Genomic DNA, 27,882 nt, shown 5'->3' with positions numbered 1-27,882 from the left:
TCTGCACCTTCAGGGGCTAGGCCAGCCTCAGAGTAGTTTGCGCCACACCGGCCGGCGGGGAAGGGGCTTGGTGCCACTCCAACCGGCGTCGAAAGGCCTCCGGCGGCCGGTGCGAGTTGGCGCAAGCCAGCGTATGCTGGCGTCATCCCAGCGCATGCACAGAGGGCTTTGTCTCCCCACCGGCAATGGCGGACCGCTACAGCCACCGGTGCGGAAGAATAGAGTGCCCCCCACAGAACAGGCCCGCCTGCGGAGCGGTGGGCCCCGATCGCGGGTCAGGCCACCATGGGGGCACCTCCCGGGGCCAGATCCCCCTGCGCGCCCCGGAGAACTCCGGAGGCCGCCCGTGCCACCAAGTCCGCTGGTAAGGACCTACCCTAATTTACGCCAGCGGGACCGGCAAAAAACTGGCGGCCACTCGGTCTTTCGCGGGTCGGAGAATCGCCGGGAGGGCCGCTGTAAGTGGCCGCCGACCGGCACGGCGCGATTCCCGCCCCCGCCAAATCCCCGGTGCCGGGGAATTCAGCAGCCGGTGGGGGTGGGATTCACACCACCCCCCCCGGCGATTCTCCGACCCAGGGGGAGAATCCCACCCATGGTCATATTTAGGTTGACATTAAGTGAAATGTACATGAATGTTTCATGATCTAATCCGATCTTGCGAGATGTCGCGATGTGAAGCCCGCCCATTCTGGAGAAATAGTCCCTGGCTTTTCCAGCGTGCCGGGCTGGCATTTTTCATGCGGCGGTGATCGGGCCGGAGGGGGCGGCACATTGCCAAGGTGTGTGGGTTCCGAGTGGTGGCCCCGGCAGCCTCCATATAGTGAGTTGGGGCTTGGAAGGGTTTGGGGGTCGCGTCGGGAGCTCGAGAGATTGGGACGCCATTTTAAAATGGTCTCTCAATCTCTCGTTGCACTGAGGAAATCCAGCGAGCGGAGCACCTCAGTGCCGAAAACGGGACTGAGTGCGGCCTCGGGCGCACGTTCCCCGCTGAGGAGTGGCATAGTGGCACAGTGGTTAGCGTGGCTGCCTCACAGCTCCTGGGACCGGGTTCAATTGCGGCCTCGGGTGATTGTCTGTGTGGAGTTTTCATTTTTTCCCCGTGTCTGCGTGGATTCCTCCGGGTGCTCCAGTTTCCTCCCACAGTCCAAAGATGTGCAGGTTAGGTGGACTGCCATGCTAAATTGCCCCTTACTGTCCAGGTGAGATGGGGTTATAGTGATAGGGCAGGGGAGTGGACCTTGGTAGGGTGCTGTTTTGGAGGATCAATGCAGATTCAATGGGCCCATTGGCCTCCTTCTGCACTATAGGGTATCTATGATTCTATGATCTAACTGAAAAATGGAAAACAGAAAAACATGTTACAGGGCGCCCTTTTGGGGGGAGAGGTGGGCTTAGGAAAAATTGTTTAAAAAGATCAAAATGGAGAAGAGAATTCTTGGTCAGACATTGCTGGACTCAGTGTTAAATCGAGAAGGCATTAAAGTGCCTATTCTGTACCTATAAGGTGCTGTTCCTCCAGTTTGTGTTGGGCTTCACTGGAACATTGCAGCAAGCCAAGAATGGACATGTGGGCATGAGAGTAAGACGATGAGTTGAAGTGGCAAGTGACAAGAAGGTTGGGGTCATACATGTGGACTGAGCAAAGGTGATCCGTAAAGAGGTCACCCAGTCTGAATTTAGTCTTCCCAGTTTAGTGGAGACCACATTGGGAGCACTGAGTAGACCAAATTGAAAGATATGCAAGTGAAATGTTGCTTCATCAAATGGAGTGTTTTGGAACTTGGACGGTGGGGAGGATGGAAGCAAAAGGACAGGCGATTGCATGAGAAGATGCCTTGGATTGAAGTGTTCGCATGATCCTAATGGAATGCTGACAGAGGAGGTGAGGGGAAGATGTGCTGCGTAGGGGTATCATGGCTGAAGTTGGCAGAAACTGCAGAGAATGATCTTTTGAATGTTGAGGTTGGTAGGGTGAGAATTCAGGACAATGGGAGCTCTCGTGCTTTGTGGGTTTGCTGTCATGCAGTAGGTTACAATTCTTCAAGAACACCTGATGGCAAGCGGAGGTCCGGAAAAGGAACCGAGTTACCTTGAGTGCAAGGACCGATCCCACCTGGAAACACCTTTCAAGTGCACGGTTGGGGAGTCGGCTCCAGGATTAGGCTCATCAGCCATGCAAGGACCAACATAATAATAATAATCTTTATTAGTGTCACAAGTAGGCTTACATTAACACTGCAATGAAGTTACTGTGAAAATCCCCTCGTCGCCACACTCTGGCACCTGTTCGGGTACACTGAGGGAGAGTTCAGAACGTCCAATTCACCTCACAAGCGCTTCTTTTGGAACTTGTGGGAGGAGACCGGAGCACCGGAAGGAAACCCACGCAGACACAGGGACAACACGCAGACTCAGCACAGGCAGTGGTCACGACGGGAATCGAAACCGGGTCACTGTCGTTGCGAAGCAACAGTACTAACTACTGTGCTACCGTGCTGCCCACAGAATCCATGATCAGTGAAACGGAGTTTCTTAAGTGGACAATCGTACTAGTTAGCGAGCGATCGCCGAAGACCGCTTAAATCGACAAGGCACAAATAAAGCACGAGCATCAAACACCCCCAAGTGAGTTCAACCACACGCATTTGCCGTGAAAAACTCCATCCATCCCCTCCACAGTCTCTGCCTTCAATTGGTTCCATTTCTCACATCAGCTGTCTTCATTCTTACCAAGATAACTGGAGCATAGTGACCGTAAGGGCTAATGCTTACAATGACAACAAAAATATGAATCACTACATCTGGTGCAGAGCCTCATTCACCAAACACGTTCGCACAGTAATTAAATGGACAAGGAATACACATACATAAGTAAAGTTACCACACAAAGTTACGCCTTGATTTTAATTCAATTCCAGGACTTTTTATTATATATTCAGGTATGCTCTCTACATCTCCATCAAGCTGCCCTGCCTCCACACCGCACTCCCAATTCGATTCCCCGCAGATAAACAAGAGATTATTGATTACCGCTATCCCCGAGGCACTCTCTGTTCATGAAATATCGTTAACGCAACTCATATTAAGCAGCACATTCTGAAGGTTTGAACACAAAAGCTCTCAAGCTGGATTGTAACCGAGCATGACACAATGGTTCTCTGAGGCAATAGATTTAAATACCAAAGTCATTTTCCTTTGAGCATGTTGAGAGATTGCTGGAGTGCTGAACTTCAAAATGTCAAGGATTAAAATGACACTTGACTGTAACTGAGGGTTGACCCAGAACGAGATTGACAACCTTCCAGATCATTCTGAGGGAACGGACAGAGTGCATATTTTATGTGGAATTGAAGGGGCAAAGGGCTGGACTCTCCGTTCCCCCAGCCGCGTGTTTTACTGGCAGGGTGGCATTTGCTGGCGGTGAGATTCTCTGCTCCTGCCACTTGTAAATGGGATTTCCCATTGAAGCCACGCCACATTGCCAGGAAACCATTATATCATGAATACACAAATGGTGTGCAACAGTGGTTCCTCCTAAGCCACATTTAAGCACAGGTAATGACTTGGTGGATCATGCTACACACTTGAGATGACCCTCAACGTTTTACTCCAACTGCTACACGGTAGCAGTTTGGGCGGCACGGTAGCACAGTGTTTAGTACTGTGGCTTCACAGCTCCAGGGCCCCAGGTTCGATTCCCGACTTGGGTCACTGTCTGTGCGGAGTCTGCACATTCTTCCCGTGTCTGCGTGGGTTTCCTCCGGGTGCTCCGGTTTCCTCCCACAGCCCAAAGATGTGCAGGTTGGGTGGATTGGCGATGCTAAATTGCCCTTAAGTGCCTAAAAAGGCTAGGAGGGGTTACTGGGTTGCGGGGTTAGGGTGGAAGTGCGGGCTTAAGTGGGGTGGTCTTTCCAAGGGCTGGTGCAGACTCGATGGGCCAAATGGGCTCCTTCTGCACTGTAAATTCTATGTTCTACGTTCAATGTTCGAGAAGTGCAGCGTCAGAGAGAGTCGAAATCATAGCGTGGTGACGGCACAAGAATATTTTGAAGGCACATTGCAGAGTTACTGCTCAAGTATAGAGCTGCTCAGCTGATGGTTCCCACATGGTGAAATCGCTTGTCAGTTCAGTGAGTGGGAAGATGTGTTGAGAAGACCGGCACCAGGTTAGTTCTGTCGGGAAAGCTGACTGACCAGGATGTGGGCCGGATGTATAGTGAATGAAGGAAAGTCAAAACAAATTGGAACAAAAACAAATTTGAAATCGAGCTTACAAAGTTTACGATTGCCACAGGTGGTTTCTGGAGCTGCCGCACAATAAATTGACAAAAACACAGAGGAAGGTCAAAGGGGATATTGTCAGATGATGCACAAAATTTCCCTTGATAAATTGGGATGCAGCAGACCTACTATCCAAATTCAGAATGTTTTAACAGCATACAGATCTATGGGGCGGGTTTCTCCAGTTACGTCCATCCCATCCGAGGTCAATTGACTTCTCCATTGTCCGCGTCTCGCCTGTGGCGTTCTTGCAGAGGGCGGGACGGAGGAATCCAGCCCATGGTTCCTTGATTTGGAAGTGCCTGAACCTGACAAATAAACCATAAAGATTTGCTTAGCAATTAGGGAATGTAGGTTTACACAAGATAAATGTGACAGGATAAACAGCAGAAGAGTTAAAGGATCCCCAGAAGATATGGACTACATTGGAAGGCTGGTTCAGAATCAGGTTAATATTCAGCACTCATTGACTAGATATTATTTTGTTGCATTGCATGCCATTTCAACAATAGCCTGCAGAATCCATAGACCACTTCATCAGCAGGTGCAGAGAAATGTGTACGTACTATGATTTATTTTTAAATGCAGAGCTAGCAGTCAGAGTATTGAGTTGATGAATGCATCTACTCTCAACGAAGCGTCCCAGAAAGAAAATGCCAGGTGAACCTAAAATGTCTGCAGAATAAGATCCTGGCATGCTAGCATAAGTATCCCTATGTTTCTTAGATTCATAGATTCACCAGCTTTGTCCAAGTTTCTGATGGATTGTCGTGGACATGTGTTCCAATAGTTAGACTTGGTTGAAATGGGAGAAATTGGGATGTATTCTCCATCGGCAGGATCCTCCGTTTCACCGGCATTGCACTCACACCTGCGGGTTTCCCGACTGCATGGGGCTGCTCACAATGGGAATCCCCATTGGTCAGCTGCCGGGATGGAGAATCCCACCCAATGTCTTTAAAAAGAAAGGGGGAATGTTGTGATACGCTTTTCAGGGATAGCAGCATCGTATCACATTAAGGGAAGTGTGTATGTGACCCAGCGTAAGTTCCCTTCGCTCTCGAGCAGAATACATCACATAGCCCTGCTGCTGATGTCCTCAAGTTTTCTGCCTATATATATATGTTCACATGTGCCCAGAATTAGTAAATGAATCCACAATGTATTTGCACTATCCCTGTAGCACTCTTGGTGCTTTTTCATCATTGCAGCACACACGATAATGACTATTCTTCTGCAAATTCTCTTGCCACAGATAATAGGGCAAGAGATCTTTTCGCTCCCTTTAGGCATATTGATAAAGAAAATTAGTTCCTCGCTATCTGCCATCAGGAAAAAAAACTTGCCAACATCACCTGCTTAATAAGTGATTAAACAATCTCTTTGGAGAGCATTTGGGAATTAATTTTGAGCTGTGCAATGCCAGCTTTTTCCATAATGTAATGTAACATCAAAAATGTAACTTTTGCACAAGCCAATACATAGTTCGGCATGGTCACCATTGGGAAACAGTAAGAGTATTATATGTATTTATTTTTTAATAAATTTAGAGTACCCAATTCATTTTATCCTATTACAGGGAAATTTAGCGTCGCCAATTCACCTGCCTTGCACATCTTTGGTTTGTGGGGGCGAAACCCACGCAAACACGGGGAGAATGTGCAAACTCCACACGGACAGTGACCCAGAACCGGGATCGAACCTGGGACCTTGGTGCCGTGAGGCAATACGGCTAACCCACGGAGCCACCATGCTGCCCAAGTGAGAGTATTTTAAAGAGCTATGTCCCATATGTAGCGATGTGCATAAACAATAGAGCTGAATTTGTGGTCCGTAAAAAGATTTCACTATTGAACGAAGAATTAAGACAATCCTCCTGATGTCCTCACCAATATTTATCCCGTGCACCATGTCATGGTGACAACGGCTGTGAGGCACTGACTTCACTTGAGAGAAGTATGTCTGAATAAATGGGCAAACAATTCGCAATGGGTGTGGAGAAATGAGATCCTGAGGAATGGCAACAAAAATTTGAAGTTAACCTTCTCTGAATACCCTAAGTGGACAGAAACACCAAGATTCGCATAGGCCGGGGAGGGGCTGGAAGGAGACACAATGGGTTATGCAACAGCTTAATCCGTGTTTCACCCTGTGTAAATGGTTATGCATTGTTATCCTTTTCAATCTGTATGTTATAAAATGGTTTTCACACAATTAATGTTTGCTCATACTGTTACATCTCAGTACTACTGGTTGTGCCAACTTAAACAGGGAAGATGTGGACCGAGTGGTTACGCGATGACACGGTAACTTCAGAGGTCATGTGACGGAAGCACAGGAGATCTTCCTGGAGCACAGGCAGAGTAAAGGATGTAGCTTTTGTAAAGGCCCCGAAGAATCCAGCACGAGTTTTAAGGATACAAAATAATAAAGTTTATTTACTATAACAATATATACATAGTAGTAGCAGTAACTTCCCTTGCTACCTTCTCCTTCCTCCTGGTTCCTGGACTGGCCAGCTTATTTATAGTAGGAGTTTCTCCGCCCCCCTCATTGGGGAAGTTCATACTCCCATAGGATTGTGGGATAATCATTAGTCCCCAGCCAATCGTCAGTAGGCAGGTTATAACATCCCTCCCCCCCAAAGTCCAAGGAATCCACCGTAGGCCCTGGCGAAGGAAGGCGTCGAACTCGTTTGGCCGCAGGCCGGACGCCATTTGCACGCGGCGCTGTATCAGGCGGCGTATAACGAGACGGAGACCGGCGCTTCCGTGATGAACGGCGCGGTTGTACATCCACGGCCTGTGGACCCGAGGATTCCCCCTCTGATTCATCCTGTGTCTCCATCTCGGAGTCAGAGTCTGCTGCCTCCGTCATGTCAGCGTCTCTGTCCCCATTCGGTCCCGTCATGACCTGCGCAGGCTTTGAGTGAGGCACCAGTGGAAGGTTTGGAGGACTACCTTCCCTTGTTTCTGGTCTTTGCCGCTGTTGAACTGAGCTCCGGGGGCGGGGAATCTTTTGCGGGGATGATCTTCTGGACCGGACGTGGGCTACATGTTTTCGCTGGAGACGACCCTGGGCTTGCACTTGGTACGATATAGGGCCCGTTTGGCGAAAGATTACCCCAGGAACCCATTGGGCACCACCAGAAAAATTCCGCACGAATACTGGGTCACCGGGCGCAAACTGCCGAATCGGACGATGCTGAGACAATCCCGGTCCCTGCCGTTCTTGTGTGCGGCGTACTTTTGCGCCAATGTCCGGGAAGACCATACTAAGGCGGGTGCGAAGTCTCCGGCCCATTAGGAGTTCTGCGGGAGCTACCCCAGTCACTGTATGGGGGGGTGGTCCTGTACGTAAACAAAAACCGAGCCAGTCTCGTGTCCATTGATCCGGAAGACTGCTTCTTTAGGCCTCTTTTGAATGTTTGCACTGCACGCTCTGCCAACCCATTTGAAGCCGGGTGGTAAGGGGCAGTGCGGATATGGCGGATGCCGTTCATCTTTGTAAACCTAGCAAACTCCTCACTCGTGAATGGAGTGCCATTATCCGTGACCAGCACCTCGGGGAGGCCATGCGTGCTAAATGATAAACGCATTTTTTCAATTGTTGCGCAGGACGTTGTCCCCTGCATCTTATGCATCTCCAGCCATTTGGACTGGGCGTCAATTAGTAGGAGGAACATGGATCCCTGAAAAGGGCCTGCGAAATCTGCATGTAAGCGTGCCCAAGGCCGCCCTGGCCATTCCCAGTGATGTCGGGGCGCGGCCGGCGGAAGCTTCTGATGCTCCTGGCAAATGGAGCAGTTTTGGGCCACCTTCTCAATGTCGGTGTCGAGGCCTGGCCACCAGACATAACTCCGGGCCAACATTTTCATCTTGGTCACGCCCGGATGCCCATTGTGCAAGTTTGATAATATCAGCTCCTGGCCTTTTTCCGGGACAACCACACGCGTCCCCCACAAGAGGATGCCGTCTTCCACGCTGAACTCTGACAGCTTGGAGGAAAATGTCCGTAACTCGCCTGGGAGCTGTCTATGCTGCCCACCATACAGGACTATGTGCCGAACCTTTGACAGGACTGGCTCCGTCTGGGTCCACTCACGGATCTGTGATGCCGTGACAGGCAAGGTGTCCATAAAATTTAGGGTTGCGACCACCTCACCGGTCGTGGGGGTCGACATGGGGCCGATCGATAAAGGCAATCGGCTCAGTGCGTCGGCATTTGCTATCTGCGTACCTGGTTTGTGCTCCAGAGAATACTCATATGCAGCAAGCAACAAAGCCCAGCGCTGGATCCGTGCTGAAGCAATGGGCGGTATCGGCTTATCCTCTCTGAAGAGTCCCAGCAGGGGCTTATGATCAGTCACGATAGTCAAATGGCGGCCGTACACATACTGGTGGAAGCGTTTCACCGCGAAAACCACTGCCAGGCCCTCCTTCTCGATCTGCGCGTACTTCTTCTCCGCTGCAGTCAATGTGCGGGAGGCGAAAGCTATCGGTCGCTCGGCCCCGTTCTCCATCTTGTGGGACAGGACAGCCCCAATACCATACGGGGATGCATCACATGTGACGAGCAAAGGCTTTCCCGGATCATAGTGGGTTAGTAACCCAGACGACGACAATTGTTGCTTTACCCGCCGGAAAGCGGTTTCTTGCGGCTGACCCCAAACTCAGGTGTGATTTTTCTTTAGCAGCAGGTGTAAGGGGGCCAGCGTAGTTGCCAGATTGGGGAGGAACTTCCCGTAATAGTTTACGAGACCGAGAAAAGAACGAAGATGCGAAGTGTCAGTCGGGGTGGGGGCATGTTGAATTGCACGCACCTTCTCTGCGACAGGGTGCAGACCCTCGCGGTCCACCCGATAACCTAGGTAGACTACTTCTTTTGCCTGAAATACGCACTTTGTGTGACGTAAACGGACTCCAGCCTCCGAAAGGCGTTTAAGGACAGCCTCCAGATTTTCCAAATGCTCTTGCTCCGACGTCCCTGTAATCAACACGTCATCTAGGTAGACAGCCACATGTGGTAAACCTCTCAAAATGCCCTCCATAACACGTTGAAAAATTGCGCAGGCAGAGGATACTCCAAAGGGCAACCGTGTATATTCATACAGGCCCCGGTGTGTGTTAATTGTTACATATGGTCAGGAGGCAGGGTCCAGCTCCAACTGCAGGTAGGCGTGACTCATATCTAATTTTGTGAATGAGAGTCCGCCTGCAAGTTTCGCGTAGAGATCCTCTATGCGAGGCATTGGGTATCGGTCGAGTCGGGAAACTGTATTCACTGTAAGTTTATAGTCGCCACACAAGCGAACTGTGGCATCTGGCTTCATTACTGGCACAATTGGTGCTGCCCAGTCAGCAAAACGGACAGGCCTGATAATACCCAAACTCTCCAAACGAGTGAGCTCCCCTTCTACCTTCTCGAGCAAAGCGTAAGGCACTGGGCGCGCCCGGAAATAGCGCGGTGTGGCTCCTGGTTCAACTTGGATACGGGCTACGGCCCCTTTTATTTTCCCCAGACCAGGCTGGAATACCTCTGGGTATCGTCCTAGCACCTCAGTCAACCCTCCAGAAACTGTTTGGAGGATGTGCTGCCATTGCAACCGCAAATGGCGCAACCAGTCCCGACCCAACAGGCTGGGCCCATGGCCACGCACTACGATAAGTGGGAAACGCCCCTCCTGGCGTCCATAGACAACAGGGGTCATTGTAGTTCCTGCAATGTCCAGTGGTTCCCCCGTGTAGGTGGCCAACCTGGCCTGTGAGTCAGTTAGTGTAAGGGTCTGTATACCCTGCTTGATGCGGTCGAATGTCCTCTGGGCGATCACGGAGACCGCTGCGCCAGTATCCAACTCCATCTCCAGCGGGTGGCCATTGACCCGTACTGTCACCTTAATGGGGGCCACACGGGGAGCTGCCACACAATGCAGCTGCAGGCAGTCGTCCTCCGTCTCCACGTCCTCAGGAGTGGTCGCCGCAGGTTCATCCACATGGAAGGTACGGCCTCTGGGCTGGTCCCAGTTACGGCCCCTGGGCTGGTCCCAGTTTCGGTCGGAACGACGGCGCCTCCGGCGTCCCCAGGACGGCCGTCCGCGACGGGGTCGGCGCCTACAAGTCTGACACGGACATGGCTCCTCATCCATTGGCTCTGGAGAAGGCTCCCTTCGGGGAGGAATGTCCGATGGCCACTGGCGTCGGTCTGGTCGTTGCCTCGCCCAAGGTACCGCAGGAGTGCGGGGGGACGTTTTTGGGCGGAAAGGGTTTCGCCCCAAGGCATGCACTTCCATTCCCTGTAGCTCCTGTACTCCTCGCTCTGCGCTCTCTCGGGACAAGACTATTTGTATTGCCTGTTGAAAAGTCAATGTTGGCTCCGCTAACAACTTTCTCTGGGTGGCCGCATTGTTAATACCACAAACCAAACGGTCGCGTAACATTTCTGACAAGGTCTCACCATAGTCACAGTATTCCGCAATCCCGCGTAGCCTGGATAAAAAATCGGCAAGGGATTCTCCAGGGGTCCTCTCAGCGGTATTAAACCGGTAACGCTGGACTATCGTGGACGGGGTTGGGTTAAAGTGTTGCCCCACTATATTCACAAGTTCGTCAAATGTTTTGGTGTCCGGCGCAGCTGGGTACGTAAGGCTCCTAATCACCCCAAACGTATGCGGCCCGCAGGCGGTGAGCAATATGACCACCTGGCGCTCGTTTTCAGTGATATTGTTTGCCCGGAAATAGTAACGCATCCGTTGCGTGTACTGGTTCCAGCTTTCCAGCGCAGCATCAAAAACATCCAAACGTCCGTACAGAGGCATGGTATAATAGAAAACAACTTCCAACCTGTATCCAACAAAAATTCAGGGAGGTGGCTTCAGCAGTGTAGACAGCTATTCACTTTTACCTTCGTCGCCAGTTTTGTAAAGGCCCCGAAGAATCCAGCACGAGTTTTAAGGATACAAAATAATAAAGTTTATTTACTATAACAATATATACATAGTAGTAGCAGTAACTTCCCTTGCTACCTTCTCCTTCCTCCTGGTTCCTGGACTGGCCAGCTTATTTATAGTAGGAGTTTCTCCGCCCCCCTCATTGGGGAAGTTCATACTCCCATAGGATTGTGGGATAATCATTAGTCCCCAGCCAATCGTCAGTAGGCAGGTTATAACAGTAGCAAAGAGCTGAAGTAGCTACTCAGAATAGTGAATGAACTACAGTTTGTTATTAATCCTTGGTCGCCAATCTTTGGGAACCCAGCACTTCTACAGGGTGTCAGGAATTGACAGTATGGCACAAGGACAATGTCTTATCAACCAGTTCGTATTTGATGAAAATACTACGGACAAATGGGCTAAGTTTAAAAAGGAGTTATATATTGAAGTTCTAGATTATCGGATAAATCCATAAAGGTACAAGCTTACACCTGACTAAATCTAGTGAGCCCTGAGGGTGACGAGAAGTTTGAGTCATTATATTTGAAACCGGAGCCCAAAATAATTCTCAAAAAGTTTGAGAACATTTGCCTGCCAGTGAGAAACATAATCCTCGACAGACACATTTAGCTCGGCAAACCAAAGAGCTGATGAATTGATACAATCATACGTGGCAACCTTGAAAATCGCAGTGAAAAAATGTGCAGTTGGCACCAGTACTGAAGGGTTATTCAGGGATCAAATAGTTTGTGGGATCCATAGCAACCTAGTCCACCAGAAGCTGCTGCAAGAGACAGATTTGACACGACAAACAGCTATTCACATCTGCATGTTAAACATACAGCAAGGAGTTTAGGCGGGAAGCTGAAGATTTACTGCAACAGGGCATGCTCTGTCCCAAATGTGGTGGCCATCATTCTAAGAGCAGCATGTTTGGTACATGATGAGCACTGAAGCAAATGTGGAAAGTGGAATCACCTCACAAAATGTAGCAGATCAAAAGCACAGAAGCTTTCCTTTGCCAGCTGGTCTAATTACAGCTGGTCAATCCTCCAAGGTTAGGAGCGTCAGCAAAGTGAACAAACAAGTTCAGCCAAAACAACCAAACCACTGAGCCTTTAATAACACTCTATGTCAGCACCTTGTGCATGATTTGTGACAACCTCAAAACTGTAGGTAGACCCTGGAGCGAAGTGTAATGTATTGCCCAGTCGAATGCTACAGGAATGAGTCTAACATGCAGCACCAGAGTCTTAAAGTGAGGTGGACCTTGTAGCCTAAGGTGGACAAACAATCAGCACAGAAGGGGTGGCCATTGCACACAGGCCGAGTTTCAAGTTTTATATAGTTGACCATAATGTAAAGTCAGTGCTAGGTCTTCCGACTGTCTCAAACTGGGGCTCATCCAACTTGGTTCTGAGGTACATTCTCTGCAGCACCAGGCCCCAGCGATGAGAGAGTACAAAGACCTCATCAACTGTGACATCCTTGGTAAGCTACCTTGTGAGGTAGCATTACTTGATAGCATCAACAGTTTGTGCCCAAGAAGAGTAGCAGCTGCCATGAAGCAGAAAGTAGTCAATGATCTGCATCGGATGATGACACTGGGTGTCATAACTCCCATAGATGAGGCCACATAATGGGTTTCAGCAATGGTGGCTGCAGTAAAGGCACAGTCAGGATGTGCATTGACCCAGTTCACTTCAACATGGAGCTGCTCAAACCTGACTCATTGTTCTGATTAGAAAAGAACTCCTCACTCTAGTCTTCGCCTATCAGTATTCTAATGACTTCATATATGGCAGACCTGCATCAGTTGATACGGATCATTAGCCTCTCATAACTATCCTAAAAAGGTTTCTTCACCCTGCATCTGTAGGGCATCCGCATCGTGCTAAATCTACGAGGCTATAATTTTAGCATTGTCTAGAAATGGACTAAGGAGCTGTACTTGGCTGATGTCTTCTCCAGAGCCTTCCTACCCACTACGTGGGTTCCAGGTCGTGAAGAAGACATAGACATTGTGACAATAGAGGTGCTGCCCTCTCATAGAATCCAGGTACTCAAAGATGTCTTACAGGCAGACATCACGTGCAGACAACTGCACAACAACATCATCATGAAGGACTGGCCTGAGTCCTCAAGGGAGTTTCCCCATGAGCTCCACTCACTCTTTGACATCAGAGACAAACTAACCATACAGGAAGGTCTGCTACTGTGTGGCCAGCAAGGAGTTCCCCCTGGAGCACGGACGGAGTACAGGTATGGAGTAGCTGCTCACGTAGTAAATAAATTATTGTTTGCTCTAAGTCCTTGGTTATCAGTCTTTGGGAACTCAAATCTTCCACATTTTGAAAGTGGACCTGCTTTCTAGGGTACACCTTACCCACCCTACTGCAGATCAGAGAATGGTTGGCACCCGCCACAAATGGACATGCACCCTCCAGAGCAAACATTTCTTCACACATATTCAAAAGCTAGAGATTCATCAAATATATTTCTCAGATCGCACTATCTCATTGGAGAGTAATGATTAATTAACTTTGAGCTTTCTCAAAAAATGTAATTTATGTAAATAATCCACATTGATGTATCAATGTGCTGTGACTAATACATTGTTAATCGGTACCCTATTGGTGATGGTGTAGCATGCTGAATGTTGATACTAACATTGTGAACGAATCTATATTTTTATCTCTTTAGTTTGCACATTAATGTCTCTGGGGGTGATCTTTGATTGACTGCAGATTGTAACACTTAAGATACAGAATGTATCAAGTTACCAGCCCAGTAAGGCTGAGGCGAATAGCGGTCATTGGCTCCATGAAGCTGGGAGTTGGAGCAAAGGAAAGCCCATGAGATGTGGGGTTCTGCTCAGAGCTAGGGAGCTGGAATCATGCTGGCAAACCCAACGCTGAGGTGCCGCCTCATGAATCCAGTGGGACGCAGTCTCGGAAGAAGTGATTGAAGAACTGGGAGGTGGGCAGCCATTGGTGCCGTCTGAGCTGGAGTGGCTGTTGCGGGAAATCAGAAGGTAGATTCTGAAAAAGGTGAGGAGCTAAAATCCCTCAGGAAGAAGACAGGACTTTAGGGCGTTTTGTGACTCACTGATGTGTAGGTGGGATCCTGAGAAAATTTGGGGGACCTGTTTTGGTTGTGTCTGCCATGGAAGGCGGCGTTTGTGGAGTGTTTAGCCGCAGTTTGTCTGTTAATTCTTGTGTTCCTCATTGTGGGTGCTGCAATATAAGATAGATGGCGTGGACTGTTTCTCGATCTTTTGAAGTTATTCTGTTTATTTAAAACCATGAAAACATGTAGCTTTATTCGTTAAGTCAGTAATGAGCATTTCTAGGGGCGGTTTAGCACAGGGCTAAATCGCTGGCTTTGAAAGCAGACCAAAGCAGGCCAGCAGCACAGTTCGATTCCCGTAACAGCCTCCCCGAACAGGCGCTGGAATGTGGCGACTAGGGGCTTTTCACAGTAACTTCATTTGAAGCCTACTTGTGACAATAAGCGATTTTCATTCATTTCATTCAAATTTCACCCACTTCAACAAAATGTATTGGCTCCTGACTGGATCGTATCAAATTTGGGCCTCTCATCCAGGACCATATCAAATTTGAGGCTCTGGGATTCTAACAATGTATGCATGAACATACAGTTCCCAAATCATATTGGAATAATATAATAATATATATATTTCTTTTTCTTTTAAAATAAACATTGCCTCTATTTATCAATTTACTTGTTCCAATCATTGCATTGTTTTTTATATTGGCCCAAATCTTCCGATCAGCATTGGAATTGCTTCTCTTTCGCCGATCAGACAGAAAACTGCCCACTTACCAGGACATGTTCAAAAGGCCAGACTTCAGATCCACGAAGCCGAAGGATATTCTCAGTGCAAAAATCCATTCAGAGCGCAGCAAAGTCGTGCCCTTTTTTTATCGCATTAGCTGCCATAGTGTACGTCTAAATGTCCATTGTGAATCATAGAATCATAGAAGTTTACAGCATGGAAACAGGCCCTTCGGCCCAACCAGTCCATGCCGCCCAGTTTTTACCATTAAACTAGTCCCAGTTGCCCGCACTTCGAGAATGTTGAGTGAATGGATGAGAAATTAATGTCATTGGATTGGAGTCTTTTCAGGGGTAATCAGGGGGTTGGGGGCTGGTCAAGTTGGATCGACTAGGTAATCAAGTCAGGTTAGCGGGACCTTTCACATCTTGGAGTGCTCTACTTTTCTGGAAGTCTTTAGCTGCCTGAACTTTCAAAATGAGCTCTCGTTTCTTTTCTGTCAAGAGCTCTTTGAGTCTTTCAAATTTTGGCCTTGAGAATTTCAATAGCTGACTGCAACCCATTTATTTGGCTTTGCAAGGAGAAGGAACAATTTATTTTCATTTGGCTACAGCTAATGTACCAAGGAACTATAAACAAAACAATGTTACTCAACCTGAAGGAAATATTTCAGCTTGCAAAATCGATGGATCAAAAATTTACATGTTCAGACCTTTTGCAACAAAATAAATATTTCATAAAGAAATGTTTATCAGGTTATTGCTTGAAGATCATGTCATTTATCTTCACAGATATTCCCAATAAAAGCACAAAATGGGGATTTTTTTCCTTTTTTTTATCTGAAAGTCTATAGGAAGCATATTCGATAGCAATTTTCAGAAGGGAATTGATCATATTATTGAAAAAAGTGACATTTGCAGAGCTCTGGGGAAATGGTAAGGAATTGAGTAGTTCTTTCAAGCAGACAGACATGGTGGACTAAATGATCTTCTGGACTCTAATTTTCTGTTCTTGCCTCCTTCTGGAGAGTTTTTCTGGCAGGCATAACCTGCCTTCACCAATCCTGTTGGTGCAGCTCCCATATTGGCTGCAGTAAATGCCATATGATTACTTAACATGGCTTCGATATAACTCTAATCATAAACAACAGATTGGTGAGGCATCAACATCATCACATCACGGGCGGGATTCTCCGACCAACCGCCGGATCGGAGAATCGCTGGGGGGGGGCAGCAAGAATCCCGCCCCCGCCGGCCGACGAATTCTCCGGCACCGGAGGTTCGGCGGGGGCGGGAATTGCGCTGCGCCGGCCGGCGCCCCCCCCCCCCCCCCCCCCCCCGGCGATTCTCCGGCCCGTGATGGGCCGAAGTAACGCTGCTTCTATGCCAGTCATAGAACATAGAACATTACAGCGCAGTACAGGCCCTTCGGCCCTCAATGTTGCGCCGACCTGTGAAACCACTCTAAAGCCCATCTACACTATTCCCTTAGATCAGGCGGCATGTAACGAGACGGAGACCGGCGCATCCGTGATGAACGGCGTAACAGTTGTACATCCACGGCCCGTGTGCCCAAGGATTCCCCCTCTGATGCGTCCTGTGTCTCCATCTCGGAGTCAGAGTCTGCTTCCTCTGTCATCTCGGCGTCTCTATCTCCGCGCGGTTCTGTAACGACCTGCGCAGGCTTTGAGTGAGGCACCAGAGGAAGATTGTGAGGACTACATTCCATTGTCTCTGGTCTCTGTGGCTGTAGCAATGAGCTCCGGGGGCAGGGAATCTTTGGAAAGGATAGTCTTCTGGACCGAACGTGGTCTACATGTTTGCGCTGAAGACGACCCTGGGCTTGCACCTGGTAAGATATAGGGCCCGTTTGGTGAAAGATCACACCAGGAACCCACTGGGCACCACCAGCAAAATTCCGAACGAACACTGGGTCACCGGGCACAAACTGCCGAATCGGCCGATGCCGAGAAAAACCCTGTCCCTGCCATTCTTGTGTGCGGCGTACTTTTGCGCCAATGTCTGGGAAAACCATACTAAGGAAGGTGCGAAGTCTCCGGCCCATTAGGAGTTCTGCGGGAGCTACCCCAGTCACCGCATGGGGGGTGGTCCGAGACAAAAACAAAAAGCGAGCCAGTCTCGTGTCCATTGATCTGGAAGACTGCTTCTTTAGGCCTCGTTTGAATGTCTGCACTGCGCGCTCTGCCAACCCATTTGAAGCCAGGTGGTAAGGGGCAGTGCGGATATGGCGTATGCCGTTCATCTTCATGAACCTCACAAACTCCTCACTCGTGAATGGAGTGCCGTTATACGTGACCAGCACCTCGGGGAGGCCATGCGTACTAAAAGACAAACGCATCTTCTCAATTGTTGCGCAGGACGTTGTGCCCTGCATCTTATGCACCTCTTGCCAATTAGACTGGGCATCGATTAATAGAAGGAACATGGGTTCTTGAAAAGAGCCTGCGAAATCCCCATGCAAGCACGCCCAAAGCCGCCCTGGCCATTCCCAGTGATGTAGGGGCGCGGCCGGTGGAAGATTCTGATGCTTCTGGCAAATGGAGCAGTTTTGGGCCACCTTTTCAATGTCGGTGTCGAGGCCTGGCCACCAGACATAACTCCGGGCCAACATTTTCATTTTGGTCACACCTGGATGCCCATTGTGCAAGTCTGTTAGTATCAGCTCCTGTCCTTTTTCCAGGACAATCACACGCGTCCCCCAGAAGAGGATGCCGTCTTCCACGCTGAATTCTGAAAGCTTGGAGGAAAATGCCCGCAACTCGCCTGGGAGCTGTCTATGCTGCCCACCATACAGGACTATGTGTCAAACCTTTGACAGGACTGGCTCCGTCTGGGTCCACTCACGGATTTGTGATGCCGTGACAGGCAAGGTGTCCATAAAATTTAGGGTTGCAACCACCTCACCGGTCGTGGGGGTCGACATGGGGCTGGTCGATAAAGGCAATCGGCTCAGTGCGTCGGCATTCACTATCTGCGTTCCTGGTTTGTGCTCCAGAGAATACTCGTATGCAGCAAGCAACAAAGCCCAGCGCTGAATCCGTGCGGAAGCAATGGGCAGTATTGGCTTATCCTCTCTGAAAAGTCCCAGCAGAGGCTTATGATCAGTCACGATAATGAAGTGGTGGCCAGACACATACTGGTGGAAGTGTTTCACCGCAAAGACCACTGCCAGGCCCTCCTTCTCGATCTGCGCGTACTTTTTCTCCGCTGCAGTCAATGTGCGGGAGGCGAAAGCTATCGGCCGCTAGGCCCCATTCTCCATCTTGTGGGACAGGACGGCCCCAATACCATACGGGGATGCATCACATGTGACAAGCAAAGGCTTTCCAGGATCATAGTGGGTTAGTAACCCAGACGACGACAATTGTTGTTTTACCCGCCGGAAAGCGGTTTCTTGCGGCTGACCCCAAACCGAGGTGTGATTCTTCTTTCGCAGTAGGTGCAACGGGGCCAGCGTAGTTGCCAGATTGGGGAAGAACTTCCCGTAATAGTTTACGAGACCGAGAAAAGAACGAAGATGCGAAGTGTCAATTGGGGCGGGGGCCTGTTGAATCGCGCACAGCTTCTCTGCGACGGTGTGCAAACCTTCGCGGTCCACCCGATAACCTAGGTAGACTACTTCCTTTGCCTGAAATACGCACTTTGTGCGACGTAAACGGACTCCAGCCTCCCAAAAGCGTCTAAGGACAGCCTCCAGATTTTCCAAATGTTCCTGCTCCGACCACCCTGTAATCAACACGTCATCTAAGTAGACAGCGACACGCGGTAAACCTCTCAAAATTCCCTCCATAACACGTTGAAAGATAGCGCAGGCAGAGGATACTCCAAAGGGCAACCGTGTATATTCGTACAGGCCCCGGTGTGTATTAATCGTTACATATGGTCGGGAGGCAGGGTCCTGCTCCAACTGCAGGTAGGCGTGACTCATATCTAATTTTGTGAACGAGAGTCCGCCTGCAAGCTTCGCGTAGAGATCCTCTATGCGAGGCATTGAATATCGGTCGAGTCGGGAAGCCGTATTCACTGTAAGTTTATAGTCGCCACACAAGCGAACTGTGGCATCTGGCTTCATTAAAGGTACAATTAAAGGCCCATGGCCGCGCACCACGATAAGTGGGAAATGCCCCTCCTGGCGTCCATGAACAACAGGGGCCATTGTAGTTCTTGCAATGTCCAGTGGTTCCCCTGTGTAGGTGGCCAACCTGGCCTGTGAGTCGGTTAATGTAAGGGTCTGTATACCCTGCTTGATGCGGTCGAATGTCCTCTGGGCGATCACGAAGACCGCTGCGCCAGTGTCCAACTCCATCTCAAGCGGGTGACCATTGATCCGTACTGTCACCTTAATGGGTTCCACACGGGGAGCTGCCACACAATGCAGCTGCAGGCAGTCATCCTCCGTCTCCACGTCCTCAGGAGTAGTTGCCGCAGGTTCATCCACATGGAAGGTACGGCCCCTGGGCTGGTCCCAGTTTCGGTCGGAACGATGGCGCCTCTGGTGCCCCCAGGACCGGTGTCCGCAACGGGGTCGGCGCCGACAAGTCTGACACGAATATGGCTCCTCATCCATTGGTTCTGGAGAAGGCTCCCTTCGGGGAGGAATGTCGGACGGCCACTGGCGTCGATCCGGACGTCGCCTCGCCCAAGGTACCACAGGAGTGCAGGGGGACGTTTTCGGATGGAAGGGGTTGCGCCCCAAGGCATGCACCTCCATTCCCTGTAGCTCCTGCACTCCTCGTTCTGGGCTCTCTTGGGACAAAACTATTTGAATGGCCTGTTGAAAAGTCAATGTTGGCTCAGCTAACAACTTTCTCTGGGTGGCCGCATTGTTATTAACCAAACCAAACGGTCGCGTAACATTTCTGACAAGGTCTTACCATAGTCACAGTACTCCGCAATCCTGCGTAGCCTGGATAGAAAGTCGGAAAGGGATTCTCCTGGGGTCATCTCAGCAGTATTAAACCGGTAACGCTGGACTATCGTGGACGGGGTTGGGTTAAAATGTTGCCCCACTAAATTCACAAGTTCATCAAACGTTTCGGTGTCCGGCGCAGCTGGGTACGTAAGGCTCCTAATCACCCCAAACGTATGCGGCCCGCAGGCGGTGAACAATATGACCACCTGGCGCTCGTTTTCGGTGATATTGTTTGCACGGAAATAGTAACGCATCCATTGTGCGTACTGGTTCCAGCTTTCCCGCGCAGCATCAAAAACATCCAAACGTCCATACAGAGGCATGGTATAAGAGAAAACAACTTCCAACCTGTATCCAACAAAACTCCAGGGAGGTGGCTTCAGCAGTGTAGACAGCTATTCACTTTAACCCTCGTCGCCAGTTTTGTGAGGGCCACGAAGCATGCAGCACAAGATTTAAGGATACAAAGTAATAACATCTATTTACAATAACGTATATATATATATATAACAGCAGCAGCAACTTCCCTTGCTGCACACTTCTTCCTGCTGGTTCCAAACTGGCCAGCTTTATTTATACATGGAGTTTACTAATGGTTTCTCTGCCCCCCTCATTGGGGAAGCTCATACTCCCACAGGATTGTGGGATTGTCATTAGTCCCCAGCCAATGGTAAGCAGGCAGGTTATAACAATGCCCTTAGTGTTGGCGAGTCCACTACTGTTGCAGGTAGGGCATTCCATGCCCTTACTACTCTCTGAGTAAAGAACCTACCTCTGACATCTGTCCTACATCTATCACCCCTCAATTTAAAGCTATGTCCCCTCGTGCTAGACATCTCCATCCGAGGAAAAAGGCTCTCACTGTCCACCCTATCTAATCCTCTGATCATCTTGTATGCCTCAATTAAGTCACCTCTTAACCTTCTTCTCTCTAACGAAAACAGCCTCAAGTCCCTCAGCCTTCCCTCATAAGATCTTCCCTCCATACCAGGCAACATTCTGGTAAATCTCCGCTGCACCCTTTCCAATGCTTCCACATCCTTCCTATAATGCGCCGACCAGAATTGCACGCAATACTCCAAATGCGGCCGCACCAGAGTTTTGTATAGCTGCAACATGACCTCATGGCTGCGAAACTCAATCCCTCTACCAATAAAAGCTAACACACCGTACACCTTCTTAACAACCCTCTCAACCTGGGTGGCAACTTTCAGGGATCTATGTACATGGACACCGAGATCTCTCTGCTCATCCACACTACCAAGAATCTTACCATTAGCCCAGTACTCTGTCTTCCTGTTATTCCTTCCAAAATGAATCACCTCACTCTTTTCTGCATTAAACTCCATTTGCCACCTCTCAGCCCAGCGCTGCAGCTTATCTATGTCTCTCTGTAACTTGTAACATCCTTCCGCACTGTCCACAACTCCACCGACTTTAGTGTCATCTGCAAATTTACTCACCCATCTTTCTATGCCCTCCTCCAGGTCATTTATAAAAATGACAAACAGCAGTGGCCCCAAAACAGATCCTTGTGGTACACTCCTAGTAACTGGACTCCAGTCTGAACATTTCCCATCAACCACCACCTTTTGTCTTCTTTCAGCTGGCAAATTTCTGATCCAAACTGCTAAATCACCCTGAATCCCATGCCTCTGTATTTTCTGCAGTAGCCTACCGTGCACAACCTTATCAAACGCTTTACTGAAATCCATATACACCACATCAACTGCTTTACCCTCATCCACCTGTTTGGTCACGTTCTCATCGAACTCAATAAGGTTTGTGAGGCACGACCTACCCTTCACAAAACCGTGTTGACTATCTCTAATCAAATTATTCCTTTCCAGATGATTATACATCCTATCTCTTATAAACCTTTCCAAGATTTTGCCCACAACAGAAGTAAGGCTCACTGGTCTATAGTTACTGGGGTTGTCTCTACTCCCCTTCTTGAACAAGGGGACAACATTTGCTATCCTCCAGTCTTCTGGCAGTATTCCTGTAGACAAAGATGACTTAAAGATCAAAGCCAAAGGCTCAGCAATCTCCTCCCTAGCTTCCCAGAGAATCCTAGGATAAATCCCATCCGGCCCAGGGGACTTATCTATTTTCACACTTTGCAGAATTGCCAACACCTCCTCCTTATGGATCCTCAAGCCCTTCTAGTCTAGTATCCTGAATCCTAGTCTAGTATCCTGAATCTCAGTATTCTCCTCGACAACATTGTCTTTTTCCTGTGTGAATACTGACGAAAAATATTCATTTAGCACCTCTCCTATCTCCTCGGACTCCAAGCACAACTTCTCACTACTGTCCTTGACTGGCCCTACTCTTACTCTCGTCATTCTTTTATTCTTGACATATCTATAGAAAGCTTTAGGGTTATCCTTGATCCTACCTGCCAAAGACTTCTCATGTCCCCTCCTGGCTCTTCTTAGCTCTCTCTTTAGGTCTTTCCTAGCTAACGTGTAAGTCTCGAGCGCCCTAACTGAACCTTCATGTCTCGTATTTACATAAGCCTCCTTCGTCCTCTAGACAAGTGTTTCGACTGCTTTAGTAAACCACGGTTCCCTCGCTCGACCACTTCCTCCCTGCCTGACAGGTACATACTTATCAAGGATACGCAGTAGCCGTTCCTTGAACAAGCTCCACATTTCCATTGTGCCCATCCCCTGCAGTTTTCCTCTCCATCCGATGCATCCTAAGTCTTGCCTTATTGCATCATAATTGCCTTTCCCCCAGATATAACTCTTGCCCTGCGGTATATACCCATCCCTTTCCATCACTAAAGTAAACGTAATCAAATTGGGGTCACTATCACCAAAGTGCTCACCTACCTCCAAATCTAAGACTGTCCTGGTTCATTACCCAGTATCAAATCCAATATGGCCTCACCTCTCGTTGGCCTATCTACATACTGTGTCAGGAAACCCTCCTGCACACATTGGACAAAAACAGACTCATCTAAAGTACTCAAACTATTGCGTTTCCAGTCAATATTTGGAAAGTTAAAGTCCCCCATAACAACAACATGTTGCTTTCGCTCCTATCCAGAATCATCTTTGCAATCCTTCCCTCTACATCTCTGGAACTTTTTGGAGGCCTATAGAAAACCCCTATAGTGCGTAAATTGAACGAGGTCCCTTACCGGCGGGACCTGGCGGCGTGGGTGGGCTTCGGGGTCCTGGGGGATGCGCGGGGCGATCTGGCCCCGGGGGGGGTGTCCCACGGTGGCCTGACCCGCGATCGGCGCCCACCGATCTGCGAGCGGGCCTGTGCCGTGGGGGCACTCTTTTCCTGTGCACCAACCATCAGCCTCCGCCATGGCCGATGCGTAGGTGAACCCCCCACCCCGACATTGCACGGGGATGACATCAGCAGCCGCTGATGCTCTCGCGCATGTGCAGACTTGCGCCGGCTGGCGGAGACCCTTCGGCCCCGGCTGGCGTGGCACCAAAGGCCTTCCATGCCAGCAGGCGGGGTGTCAACCACTCCGGGTCGGGCCTAGCCCCTAAAGGTGCGGAGGATTCCGCACCTTTGGGGCGGCCCGCCTTTATTTACAAACAATATATATGCGCTTCCTGGTAAACCCATACTGGGCTCCAGTTCCTCGGTTAATGGCCGACCTTTTATACATTGGGTAATTGAGATACTGCTCTCCCAGCGGGGGAGCTCGTACTCCGCAAGGAGCACAGGGAAGAAAAGCAATCTCACTCTGTAGGTCTATGCAGGATATTAGAATGTGATCCAGTCGTTGTTTCACTTTACTTTGACCAGAGCACATCCACAACAGCCCTTCAAGGGTCTTCAAGAAATGAGGTCTTCAAGGTTTATACATAGGTGTAACTGTTTTCATGAGCCTAGTTTTAATAAATGGACCCACAATGTATTCACCCAATCAAAGAACAAGGAACAATACAGCACAGGAACCGGCCCTTCGGCCCTCCAAGCCTGCGCCGATCACGCGTCCTACCTAGGCCAACCACTTGTATCCTTCTATACCCCGTCTGTTCATGTGCCTATCCAGATAAGTCTTTAAGTCTTAAAGTTTGCTAAAGTATCTGCCTCAACCATGTCACTTGGCAGTGCATTCCAGGCCACCACCACCCTCTGTGTAAAAAACTTCCCCCGCACATCTCCACTGAACCTTTCCTCCCACACCTTGAACTTGTGCCCCTTGTAATTGTCATTTCCGCTCTGGGAAAAAGCCTCCAACTGTTCACCCTATCTATACCCCTAATAATATAATAAACTTCTATCAGGTCACCCCTCAGCCTCCGTCTCTCTAGGGAGAACAATCCCAGTGTATTCGATCTCTCCTCATCGCTAAAACCCTCCATACCAGGCAACATCCTAGTCAACCTTTTCTGTATTCTCTCCAGAGCCTCCACGTCCTTCTGGTAGTGTGGTGACCAGAATTGGACACAGTATTCCGAATGTGGCCCAACCAACATACTATATAACTGGAACATAATTTTCGAGCTTTTATACTCGTTGCCCCGTCCTATGAAGGCAAGCTTTCTTTACCACCATTTCCACTTGTGCTGCCACTTTTAAGGATCTGTGGACCTGCATGCCCAGGTCCCTCTGTTTCTCTATGCTCCTGATAGTTCTTTAGGAAAATCCTTTATGAGTGATTGATGCCTTGTGTCTTATACAACAAATAAGCTCAAGGACTTGCATCATTATTAGAACATGACAGCCCTTTAATAATTCCAAAGTTCGATATTTAAAAGTATTACACATTAAGCTAACACGACTTCTGAAAATTCTGATAGATGTCCCTGTCTTTTCTACCAGTGCCCAAACATAACAATAACCTTCAGCAAAAGAAGAAGCATTCTTTATGCTAAAGTCAAGTCAATGCAGGTGCCGCAAATGCGAATTCTCCATCTTACACATTCTCATCAAATTGGAGATCAAGGGCACAGCCAGCCGAAGGATATAATTAACAGACACTTGTCAAATTATCTGACCACAAACTGGGTGCTGCAACACAGCCCCTGTGAAGAATGTGAATAAATAGAATGTAGTCCATGGTTTGCATGCAGGGCAGCCAGAGAGATCGGAGAAAACCAGTGTCCTTGACTAATTCACACAAAGGCCTGTTATGCCACAGAAACCGCTTAGGCTTTGAATGTTTGCCCTCTTAAATGAAGTAGCCGAGGAGGACAAAAAGAAAAATCAGAAAGTAAATATATTCCCTTTAATGTAACTTCTGTGTGATTTATTCTTTCACTTTTGCCCACGTTATTCATCTTCTACAAATGCATTTTTTATGAGTTCCATGAAATTAACTCCCTTGTGTAATTTTCTGATATTTGAGGTACAATTTGGAAATGTATTATGCCTGCTAGAAAGTGGGTCAAACCAGTTGTACTTTGACAGTTCACTCACACCAGGATAATGTAGATATAGGAACACCGCTGACACATAATTTAATTGTATCTATTTTTATTAGCAGAGGTTTTGGTTAAGGCCACTCTTCAAGTCATACAATGACTAACTGTGACTGTTTCCAGAATTCAGGCGAGCAGTGAGCCACAGGGATAATAATTGCAGTCGCCCACCAGTGTGATAAGGTTCTCTTACTAAAAGATGTCTCACTGCACATTATTAGTCTCAGTTCTGCCTGACACTGTCCATCAGCTTTCCACCTGCTTGTGCTGCCATTCTTGTCTACTGTGCTTTAAGTTGGTTGCCCTCTTACCTATTGAGTCAGATGTTTGTGAGTTCAAGTCACACTCCAGGTCAGTGTTTTTCAAACTTTTTTGCCCGGGACCCATTTTTACCAACCAGCCATCTTTTTGACACCCACTTACCTTTAACGTGACAGATGAGCCTGCTTGGTCCTTACTATCTCACTTGTTATTTAATGTTACATTTCTGATAATGACTTCAGCTGATGATTTAAGATCTCACTGCATCCGCTGAAAAAAATAGAGGTTTGTCCGCGAACTCACCATGTTTAGTCTTCAAATGTCTTTGAAGTTTTGAAGGTTTTAAACTTTCATTTGTCAATGCTTCCTTGCATATATCACACATGAACTTTGAATCCTGATTTGCATTGGCACATAATTAACCCATACCTCAAGAAATCATCCTTATGTTGTTTTGTTCCTGTTTTCAGCTTGTCCTTCATGGGATGTTCTCCAGAGGCCTTGGAGTTCACACCAGCACTGCTGGCAGCTGGAAAATAGAGGAATCTCTCTTGCTTCCAAATACATGACATCAGCGTACGGGGCACGTGGCCTGCTCTTTGCTTCCGGTGGGAGGATTCCGTTGTTTGCTGAAAGAAAACTGACCCTGGACAGCGCACTGATGTCAGGAGGAGGCGGTCCACCTTGCTGGGCTCTGGGCCTGGTCGCAGCCGCCGGGCATTCCTCCCGAATCCTAGTCGCAACCCTAAGTTTTGAAAAAACTAAGTTGAGGCAAGTATCCTGCAGAGGGCAGCAGAGCGGCGGCACTGATTGGCTGTTGCGGGGAGTGAATTGTGGAAAGCTGCTGTCGGGTGAGTTTCTAGAACTAATATATTTCAGGCAATGGCTAAACCTGAGACACTACACAGGTAGTGTCTTCCACCCATCCCCCTCCTCTAACCAAAAAAAAGGCTGTGTGGTGAGTTGGTGAGGTAAGCTTTTCTTTCCTTTTCATCTCTACACCCATCCACCATCTCTAACCTGCGGGGAGTGTGAAAATCAGATAAGCTTTTTTTTCTCTCTGTAATTGTCAAGTGTATAAATGGAAGTGATGGCAGAGAGGGCAGTGCAATGTTCCTCCTGCAGGATGTCGAGGTGAGGGACACCATCAGTGGCCCTGCTGAGTTCACCTGTGGGAAGTGCACCCCTCTCCAGCTCCTCAAAGACCGTGTTAGGGAACAGGAGCTGGAGCTGGATGAACTGAGAATCATTCGGGAGGCAGAGTCGGTTATAGTTAGAAGCTACAGGGATGCAGTTACTACTAAGAATGAAGGTAGCTGGGTGACGTTTAAAAGGAGGGGGAAGAAGCAGTCAGTGTAGGGATCCCTTGCGGTTGTTCCCCTCAATAACAGGTATACCGTTTTGGATACTAGTGTGGGGGGGGGGACCTACCAGAGGTAAGCCACGGTGACCAGGTCTTTGGCACTGAGTCTGTCCCTGTGGCTCAGAAGGGAAGGGGGGAGCATTAGTTATTGGAAACTCTATAGATAGAGGTACAGATAGGCGGTTCTGTGGCAACGATAGAGGCTCACGGTTGGTGTGTTGTCTTCCGGGTGCCAAGGTCCATGACGTCTCTGATCGTGTTTTCAGGATCCTTAAGGGGTAGGGGGAGCAGCCACAAGTCGTGGTACACATCGGTACCAACGACATAGGTAGGAAAAGGGACGGGGATGTAAAACAGGAATTCAGGGAGCTAGGGTGGAAGCTGAGAGCCAGGACAGACCGTGTTGTCATCTCTGGTTTGCTGCCAGTGCCACGTGCTAGCAAGGTGAGGAACAGGGAGAGAGTGCAGTTAAACATGTGGCTACAGGGGTAGTGTAGGAGGGAGGGTTTCAGTTACTTGGATAATTGGAGCATATTCTGAGGAAGGTGGGACCTGTGCAAACAGGACAGGTTACACCTGAACCAGAGGGGAACCAATATCCTGGGAGGGAAATTTGCTACAGCTCTTTGGAGGGGTTTAAACTAATTTGGCAGGGGGATGGGAAACAGATTTGTAGTCCAGGAGATAGTATTGCTGGAGTTCAGGAAGTTGAGGGTAGTGCAGTACTGAGGAAGGTACCAAGGTCACAAGAGTGGACCTGCAGGCATGAAGGTGGTTTGAAGTGTGTCTACTTCAATGCGAGGAGCATCAGGAATAAGGTTGGTGAGCTTGAAGCATGGATTGGTACCTGGGACTATGATGTAGTGGCCATTACGGAGATGAGGATAGAACAGGGGCAGGAATGGTTGTTTGA

At 48.8% G+C, this 27,882-nt stretch overlaps 1 long non-coding RNA gene across 1 annotated transcript in view; it reads right to left on the bottom strand.

Annotated features, from left to right (window-relative positions):
• Positions 1 to 2,930: 2,930 nt before the first annotated feature.
• The window catches only part of LOC140398813 (uncharacterized), a 98,721-nt gene continuing 73,769 nt past the window's right edge, over positions 2,931 to 27,882 (bottom strand). Inside the window, exon 3 of the long non-coding RNA XR_011937563.1 lies at positions 2,931 to 4,592. This is a non-coding gene — a long non-coding RNA (uncharacterized lncRNA). The remainder of the gene's footprint in view (positions 4,593 to 27,882) is intronic.

This window comes from Scyliorhinus torazame, chromosome 22, assembly GCF_047496885.1.
Source record: "Scyliorhinus torazame isolate Kashiwa2021f chromosome 22, sScyTor2.1, whole genome shotgun sequence".
Classification (NCBI taxonomy): domain Eukaryota; kingdom Metazoa; phylum Chordata; class Chondrichthyes; order Carcharhiniformes; family Scyliorhinidae; genus Scyliorhinus; species Scyliorhinus torazame.
The sequence above is the reverse complement of the archived record's forward strand: the minus strand, read 5'-3'. Positions and strand labels throughout refer to the sequence as shown.